Genomic DNA, 9,708 nt, shown 5'->3' with positions numbered 1-9,708 from the left:
CAAATATCTGTCAGTATTGTTAGGTAATATATTTCGTTGTCATTGGCAATTGAATTCCATTGGGATATCTTGTATCAACACTCATGGTTCAAGGCAAAACAAGGCAAATGAGTATCTCAAAGCATTCCCCAAACCACCTTGAGTACTAGAAGTACATATTCACAGTAAAAGCAAACTAATCCTAAATGAAGTAAAGTTTTAAAAACTGGCAAACAGGATTGAAGACTGCTCACCAGGGATAAACTGATGAATGAAATGTCCTGTGGCGCATGATTCCTGGACATTTGGAGGAGTTGGTGGGGAGATTGGTAATTTCCTTTGGTGTGGTGCAGAACAGAGCCAGTATTAATGGCGGAGATTGTTAATGCAGAAGGATGATCACTGAGTTTACTTTAATATAGATTGTTAAAAATTACTTTTACTGTTCTAACTTTAGGGAAAAGTGCATGTGGAGTTTGCATGTTTTGAATTAACGGTGAACTATCAAGGACTGTTTGGGTGCAGGATCTCCACTGAAATGTGTGAACTTTACAGGTTTTAATTTTGAGTTGCAATGAAGGAGCACCAGATCAGTCTAAAAATCCCATGCTTTGAAGTGTTTCCTTGTCATAGCATTAAATACATGAAATGAAAAATGTGGAAGTAGTTATTATACATTGTCTAATTTTTATGGTGCATTCTCTCCACGTTCCCCCTCCCCGGAATGGTACCCACAAGCCTTACTGATCTCGATAGAAAAATGACCCACAATGTATGTAAGAATCTGAATGCATTAAAGCCTCACGTTGGTGCACGTTTGTGGGCTGAAGTTAGCGTCAAGTAAATGGACTTCAAGTTCAAGTGGCAAGTCAAGTTGGAATTGGATTATTTTAAAAAACCTACTTGATTTTTTAAAAATACTGTATCATAGACATCTGCTCAATTTTTTTTTGAAGTGCAGTTGGATGCTGAGACATTTAAGCACTAGTAATAAAAAAAGACTATACCCATGGCTGGATTTTATAATTTCCCCCATACCAATGCCTTGAGCTTCCTCTCTGGCCTGCATTAGTTTTGTGTAACTGGACCAACATCTTTTGGGAGGAAAGTGACAAAAGAAAGTTTCTCATTTATTTGGCCATCAGTTTTTAGTAGCGCTTATTTTTAATGGCAGTGGAAGTTCCAATTTCATAATCTAGTAACCTGATGGATTTCATGGTGTCACAAGGGACTTTTGGCTACAAAAGAACTGTTTTGGAAAGATAGTGAATTGTTGAACCAAAATGTAACATGTAATGCCGTGTTGAGCTCGCAGTGCTGTTGGGAGGAAGAGTTTGTTGAAGACATGGAAACTAGATACTGAACTTCTTTTGACGAGGCAGGGAAAAACAAATTTGGATAGATTTGGAGGTGTTTGTAAATTTCATGCAGTGGTTATAGAGAGGTACCAAACCATTTTTTAAAATTATGTACAAGTTCAAATCTAAGACATGATCAAGTAGCAGTATTTAATTTCATGTATTATTCTGCTGCAACAGAGGTTACAGTGTTGTTTTGGTAGCAAGGTTGCATGTTCTTGTGTATGCACTTGCTTATGAAACATGAGTAACTTTTCTGTCCCATCTCATTTGCCCTGCAACTGCCCCACGACCTCCAAGCACCACCCCTGGCTAGGCCCAGGTCCTGATAGAAATAATTCCAGATGCTTGGATTTTTGTTCTTTTATAGAAATGGAAATTAGTGAATGAATTTTGACCTAAAAGCGTTAATAAATCCTCATGACCTTTCTTGATAAATTGTACCTGTGTATCTATGTATGTATTTCAGACATCTTATTAATAAAAAGAAACTGAGCAACAAGTTGACTCTGGATTTTCTGGCAGAATTCCTCATCCAGAATACCATATTAGAATGTGAATACTTTAGGAAATGTAATCATTTCCATACTTAGTTCTCGATCTCATCATAGTCTCTTTTCTGTGCTACATAATTCCATGTTCTTTCCCCGTGCTCTTGCAAGAATTTCTTTTCCAAGTATTTATCCAGACCCCTTTTGAAAGTTACGATGGAATCTGCTTCCATCACTTCCTTGTTGGGAAGCTCATTCCAGATCATAACTTGCAGAAAATGCCGCCTTCCACCCCCACTTCTCTCAGTTCTTCTCCTGATTCCCTTAAATTTGTTTGTCTGGAGCAATTTTTTGGGCTGAGTTATTGAGCCTTCCCTTTTTTGGGTCGTCAAGTTATTTTGTTAATGATTTTATTTGTTCAGCTAATAATGTCAGTCTCCAAATTGGAACCTGATGTTATTTTCCTAATGAAGGAGTTGTTTCCTATTCTAGACATGAAAACAAACAAGCATATATGTTATACATCTTCACAATTCTTAAATTGCTGTGTGTAAGTGAATACAACATCTCTTATTCGTTCTCTGTAAGGTTCTACAAATTACAAATGAGAGGAGCAACCAGAAACTCAACCTAACCTTAAAACACCTTCAGCAACTTCGAGTTATAAAATTCACAAAAATTTGGAATGAGCCAAGAAAGTTCTGTGCTCTTGAGAACGAGTAGTTTTAGTGACTGTTCAGTAAGGACTCAGTATTGACTTGGAATGAACATGGAACCATACAGCACAGAAGAGGCCTTTTGGACCACCAAGTCTGCATCAAGAAAAAGTTAAATCCATAACAGTCTCACTTGCCAACATTTGCCCCATAGCCTTGAAATCTATGACATTAAGTGCTCATCCAAGTAACTATTGAAAAGGTTGAGGTTTCCCATCATAACTAGCATTCAGGGGTAGTTGGAAGAAATCCCAAATGTTGAGATTTCAAGTGCAGTCCTATTCTCAATGACCAACATTTGATTCACAATTTGACAATGTTTATTTTAAATGTAAATAAAAAATAGGACCAGGACGTGGTCATCTGGCCCACTTGAGCCTGATTTGACCATTCAATATAGTCATGGCTGACTATTCAATTCGGTACTTGCTTTCTCTGTTTACCCCTAAGAACTACTGTTAGAAAACATTCAACGTTTTGGCCGCAACTGCTTTCTGTGGCAGAGAATTCCATGGGCTCACCTCTGGGTGAAGAGATTTACCTTCATTACAGTCCTAAATGACCTACCCATTCCTTAAATTATGACCACTGGTTCTGGACTTTGCAGTTATCAGGAGCATCATGTTTTTTCCCATTCATTCACAGTATGAGGGTGACTCTGGCTATGTCAACATTTACTGCCTTGAGGGCAACTGAGAGTCAATCTGGAATCACATGTAGACCAGACAAGGTAAAGATAGCAGTTTCCTTCCCAAAAGGACGTTGGGGAACCAGATTTTTTTGAACTTTCTTTCGCTCTGACAATCGACAATGGACTATGGTCATCATTAGACACTTAATTCCAGAGTCTTATTGAATGCAAATTCCACCCATTTTCTGTGGCAGGATTTGAATCTGGGTGCCTGGATCTCTGGATCAGCAGCCCAGTGATAATACCATTAGCCTGTTGCCTTCCTCCCTTCCTGCATTTACTATATTGTAATCCTATGGAAATTTATAGGTTGGAAATTCGACCACAAATCCTCCCATCCCCACCCTGATTCGTCTAAACACCAGTCAACATAGTCTTAACCGAACCAGTGTCTCTGCGTATGTGAGTCCTGATTATAGTCCAGCAGGCTAATTTGAAATCGCAAGCATTTGGAGTGTAGTCCCTTTGTCGGGATTTCACCTGACAAAGGGGCTGTGCTCTGAAAGCTTCATTTCAAATAAACCTCTTGGCTTATCAGAAAACAAGGTGTGGAGCTGGATGAACACAGCAGGCCATGCAACATCAGAGGAGCAGGAAGGCTGACGTTTCGGGCCTAGACTCCTCTTCAGAAATGAACTATAACCATGTGACTTGTGACTGTCCACCAGGTTCAGCACTGATGCTTCCACGTCATACATGAGGACAGTCATCCCAGGATTTAGTGTGGTAAACCTTTGTTGTACTCAATAACCAGAATATCCTTTCTCATTAGGAGACCAAAATTATACAATACCACAGGTGTGGTTTCCACCAAGGCTCTATACAATTGTAACAAAACATCCCTGCTGTGTACTCTAATCCTCTTGCGATGAATACCTACATACTGTTTGCCTTCACTGCTGTTGCACCTGAATAGTTGCTTTCAGCAACTGGTGTACAGGGACACTAGGGCCTCAAAGCACATTCTCCTTTCCCAATCTATCATGATTCAGATAATCTGCCTTCCTGTCCAAAGTGGATAACCTTTCGTTTATCCACAACCAACTTCATCTGTGTACTCACTCCAGTTAAAATCACACTGAAGCACCTCTGTAACCTGCTTGGAGATCATCATCCTATCCAGCTTTGTGTTGTCTGCAACTGGAGGTAATACATTTATGTTCTTTCTCTAATCATTTACTTTCTAAATAGCTGGTGTACCCATTGGAAATTGCATCTATATGCTACTGTTACTAATTTGTCCAATGTATGTGCAGATTAAAGTTGTCCATAATTAGAGGTGTATATTTTCTTGTTTGCAACTTTAGACTCATGTTTAATGCCTTCCCCAACATTACCACTCCAGTTTGGGTATCTTTATACAACCCCCACTTCAGTTTTCTATCCCTTGATGTTTTTAAGCTGTATCCATACAGGTTCCCCTTCACCAGAGCTAATATCCTTTGTTACTATTGTGTCAACGACCTCTTTAACCAGCAATGTTACCCTCTTGCTTTTTCCTCGGTCCTTCCCAAAAACCGAATACCCCTGGATTTTCACCTCCCATTCCTGATTGCCCTACAGCTATCCGTTTGTATCTATTTTTGTGACTCATTGCACCATTTTTTTGCGAATACTCCAAACATTATGACTCAAGGCCTTAAATCATATCATCTTAACACTTTTAGTCCCATTCACATTATTCTGCACTATGTCTAAATTCTCTGCCTATCTCTTGTGTCCAATTCTATCAGTTCTCTTTGCCCTTGTTAGTGTCTCCCTGTAAACATTCCCATTCCCCTGTCATTTGTTTAGCCCCCTCCTAACTGCATTACTGACAATATCCAACACGATATGAACGTTAGCAATCACATCCTGCTATGAAAATTCCATCATTGCCCCTTTAGGCTTGAAATAGGTTAAAAAGATACCGTTTTAGCTTCCTGTGCTTCCAGTTATGGTTTTTTTTTGTTTTGTGTACATCTTGTCAGTCTTCATCATTAGTAGCTGTGTCTTTAGATGTCTTGATCCTCATCACTGGAGTTATTGCAAAATCTTTCTTCCTCTGATGTTTGCTGTAAAACCTACCTATTTGACCATGTTAACAAAGTGTGGAGCTGGATGAACACAGCAGGCCAAGCAGCATCTCAGGAGCACAAAAGCTGACGTTTCAGGCCTAGACCCTCCTTCATCCTCTCTGATGACGGGTCTAGGCCAGAAACGTCAGCTTTTGTGCTCCTGAGATGCTGCTTGGCCTGCTGTGTTCATCCAGCTTCACACTTTGTTATCTTGGATTCTCCAGCATCTGCAGTTCCCATTATCTCTGATCACTATTTGACCATGTCTTTTGTCTTGATATCTTGTATTGCTGTTTGAATCTTGACTGATATTACCCCTGTAGAGCATCTTGCATTTGACTTGAATGCTGGGGCTGCATGAGCAGTTCAAAAGGTCATAAGAATTCCCAAAACCTTTCTGCCATTTCAAAAGACTTGTAATTCCCGTAAAATCTGCAACCTGGTACCTTCCCACTTGCTCAGTGTTCTATCCAGCAATTTGTTTCTTGCTTTGCCATAGGGCCATACAGCATGGAAACAGATCCTTTGTCTAACCGAACATAATGGGAACTGCCTTCCTGTAACATTTGATCACTAATCAAGAACCTACCAACCTCTGACCTAGTCTCCACTGTCCTATGTGGCAATAATTTCCTCAGTTTCATCACCCTCTGGCTGAAGAAATTCTTCCTTATCTCCGTTCTAAAGGGGTGTCCATTCCCTTTGAGGCTATACATTCATGACCTAGTCTCTCCTACTAATGGAAACATCATCTACACTTTCACTTGATCAATGCCTCTCAGTATTCTATTAGTTTCAATTAGATCCTCTGTCATCTTTTTAAGTTCCATTGAACACAAACCCAGAGTCCTCAGCTGCTCCGATAATAAGCCTTTATCTTTGGGATAATTCTTATAAACCTCCTGGACCCCCTCTAATGCCAGCACTTCTTTCCTTAGGTACAGGGCTCAAAATTGCTCACAATAACCCAGATGCAGTTTGACTAAGAGTTTTGAACAGTTTCAGAGTACCTCCATGTATTCTAGCCATCTCAAAATGAATGCTAACGTTGTATTTGCCTTCCTAACTGCCAACTGAACCTATGTTATCCTTAAGAGAGTCCAGGAACTCTGATTCCGAAGTCCGTTTGTCTGACAGTTTTCCGGAGTCTTTCGCCATGTAGAAAATAGTCTGCCTCTTCTTCCCACCAAAATAAATGGATTCAAATTTTCCCACATTGTGTTCCATCTACCACTTCTATATCCACTCTCCTAGTCTGCCAACGTCCTTCTGCAGCCTTCCTGCCTCATTAGCTGGGTGGGAAGGTTGATGGCCTACTGGTATTATCGCTGGACTGTTAATCCACAAACCCAGATAATGTTCTGGGAACCTGGGTTCAAATCCCACCAGGGCAAATGGTGGAATTTGATTTCAATAAATGTCTGTAATTAAGAGTCTAATGATGACCATGAATCCATTGTTGCTTGTTGGAAAACCCCATCTGGTTCACTAATGTTCTTTAGTGAAGGAAACTACCATCCTTACCTGGTCTGGCTGACATGTGACTCCAGACCCCCAGCAATGTGATTAACTCTTAACTGCCCTCTGGGCAATTAGGGAGGGGCAATAAATGCTGCCTAGCCAGTAATGCCCTCATCCCAGGAATACATAAAGGGGAAAAAAAGCACTATCTTTGTGCCGCCTTCAAACTAATAATGTCATCAGTTCCTTCACCCTGATTGATTTATTGTCACGTGTTGTTACAAAATATGGTATTGTATAGTGTCACCACTCTGGCACCATCTTAAAACACAGAAAAAAGAACAAAAACTTAGAAAATAAAGACTGAAAAAATAAAGACAAAGTTCAATTCTACAGTCCTTAATAAGTTGAAAGATCATTAACAAAATTAAATTAATGTGTAATGATGTGTAGTGAATAGTTGTCCTAATACTGACACCTGTGAAACTCCACTCATCACTGGCTACCATCCTAAAAAAGACCCCTTTAGCCCTCTTCCCTGCATTTTGCTAGTCAGCCAATCCTCTATCTGTGCCAGTGCCTCACCCCCCCCCCCCCCCCCCCAACACAATGGGTTGTTATTTTATTTAGCAGCTTCCTGTGCAGTATCGTATCAAAGGCCTTCTGGAAATCCAAATAGATTTTGTCCACTGGTTCTTTGAGGAGATAACAAGCAATTTAGAAAAGAATTCAAACAGATTTGTCAGGCATGACCTCCCCTTGATGAAGCCATACTGACTCAGCCCTATCTTACCCGGCACTTCCAAGTACTCTACAATTTCATCCTTAATATGGACTCTAAAATCTTATCAATGACCACGGTCAAGTTAACTAGCCTAAAATTTTCTGTCTTTTATCTCCCTCCCTTCTTAAACCAGGGTGTTACGCTAGTCATATTCCAATTCTCTGGGACCCTCCCTGACTCCAGTGATTCCTCAAAGACCGCCACCAATGCCTCCAAAATCTCCTTACCTATCTCCCTCAGAACTCTGCAGTCCATCTGGTATGGGTGATTTATAGAAAAGTACAGCACAGTACAGGCCCTTTGGCCCACGATGTTGTGCCGTGGAATGTTCCTAATCCAAAAATAAAATAACCTAACCTACATTCCCTTCAATTCACTGCTGTCCATGTGCATGTCCAGCAGTCGCTTAAATGTCACTAATGACTCCGCTTCCACGACTACCACTGGCAAAGTATTCCATGCGCTCACAACTCTCTGGGTGAAGAACCTCCCTCTGACGTCTCCTCTATACCTTCCTCCTAACACCTTAAAACTATGACCCCTCGTGGCAGTCAATCCTGCCCTGGGGAAAAGTCTCTGGCTATCGACTCTATCCATGCCTCTCATTACCTTGTACACCTCGATCAGGTCACCTCTCTTCCTCCTTCTCTCCAGAGAGAAAAGTCCGAGCTCAGTCACCCTCTCCTTGTAAGACAAGTCCTCCAGTACAGGCAGCATCCTGGTAAACCTCCTTTGCACCCTCTCCAAAGCCTCCACATCTTTCCTATAATAGGGTGACCAGAACTGGACACAATATTCCAAGTGTGGTCTCACCACGGTTTTGTAGAGCTGCAGCATAACCTCACGGCTCCTAAACTCGATCCCCTTGTTAATGAAAGCCAAAACACCATATGCTTTCTTAACAACCTTATCCACCTGGGTGGCAACTTTGAGGGTGCTATGCACTTGAACACCAAGATCCCGTTGTTCCTCCACACTGCCGAGAATCCTGCCTTTAATCCTATATTTAGCATTTAAGTTCGACCTTCCAAAATGCATCACTTCGCATTTATCCAGGTTGAACTCCATCTGCCGTTTCTCAGCCCAGTTCTGCATTCTGTCAATGTCTCGCTGAAGCCTGCAACGGTACCTCCAACCTTTGTGTCATCAACAAACGTACTAACCCACCCCTCAATCTCCTCATCCAAGTCATTTATAAAAACTACAAAGAGCAGAGGCCCAAGAACAGAGCCCTGCGGGACACCATTCAGCACTGACCTCCAGGCAGAATACTTACCATCTACAACCGCTCTCTGCGTCCTGTCAGCTGACCAATTCTGAATCCAGACAGCCAAATCACCCTGCATCCCATACCTCCTGCCTTTATGAATGACCTGCTGTGGGAAACCTTATCAAATGCCTTGCTGAAGTCCACGTACACCACATCCACTGCTCGACCCTCGTCAACTTGTCTTGTGACTTCCTCAAAGAACTCAGTAAGATTTGTAAGGCATGACCTGCCCCCCCTCAAAGCCATGCTGACTCCTTTTAATCACGCTATGCTTTTCCAAATAGTCATAGATCCTATCCCTCAGAATTCTTTCCAAAACGTTGCTGACTACAGATGTAAGACTGACTGGTCTGTAATTTCCAGGGATTTCCCTATTCCCTTTCTTGAAAAGAGGAACAACATTTGCCTCCCTCCAATCTTCCGGTACGACTCCCGTGGAGAGTGAGGAAGCAAAGATCTTTGCCAGCGGCTTAGCAACCTCCTTTCTCGCTTCCCGGAGCAACCTAGGATAAATCTGGTCTGGCCCTGGGGACTTATCAATCTTAATGTTTGCCAAAATTTCCAGCACATCAACTTTCTCAACCTTGATCTGTTCAAGCCGGTTTCCTGCTCCTCAAAGTTCTCTTCACAACAAGGTCCCTTTCCTTAGTGAAAACCGAAGACAAAAACTCATTTAGGGCTTCCCCTATCTGTTCAGACTCCACGCACAAGTTCCCTACGCTATCCCTGATCGGCCCTACCTTCTCCCTGATCATTCTCTTATTCCTCACGTATGAGTAAAATGCCTTTGGGTTCTCCTTAATCCTTCCTGCCAAGCCTTTTTCGTGCCGCCTCCTGGCCCCCCTCAGTCCACTTTTGAGCTCCTTCCGAGCAAACCTGTAATCGTCTAAAGCTGTGCTAG

Source organism: Stegostoma tigrinum, chromosome 16 (genome assembly GCF_030684315.1).
Source record: "Stegostoma tigrinum isolate sSteTig4 chromosome 16, sSteTig4.hap1, whole genome shotgun sequence".
In the NCBI taxonomy this organism is placed as follows: domain Eukaryota; kingdom Metazoa; phylum Chordata; class Chondrichthyes; order Orectolobiformes; family Stegostomatidae; genus Stegostoma; species Stegostoma tigrinum.
The sequence above is the reverse complement of the archived record's forward strand: the minus strand, read 5'-3'. Positions refer to the sequence as shown.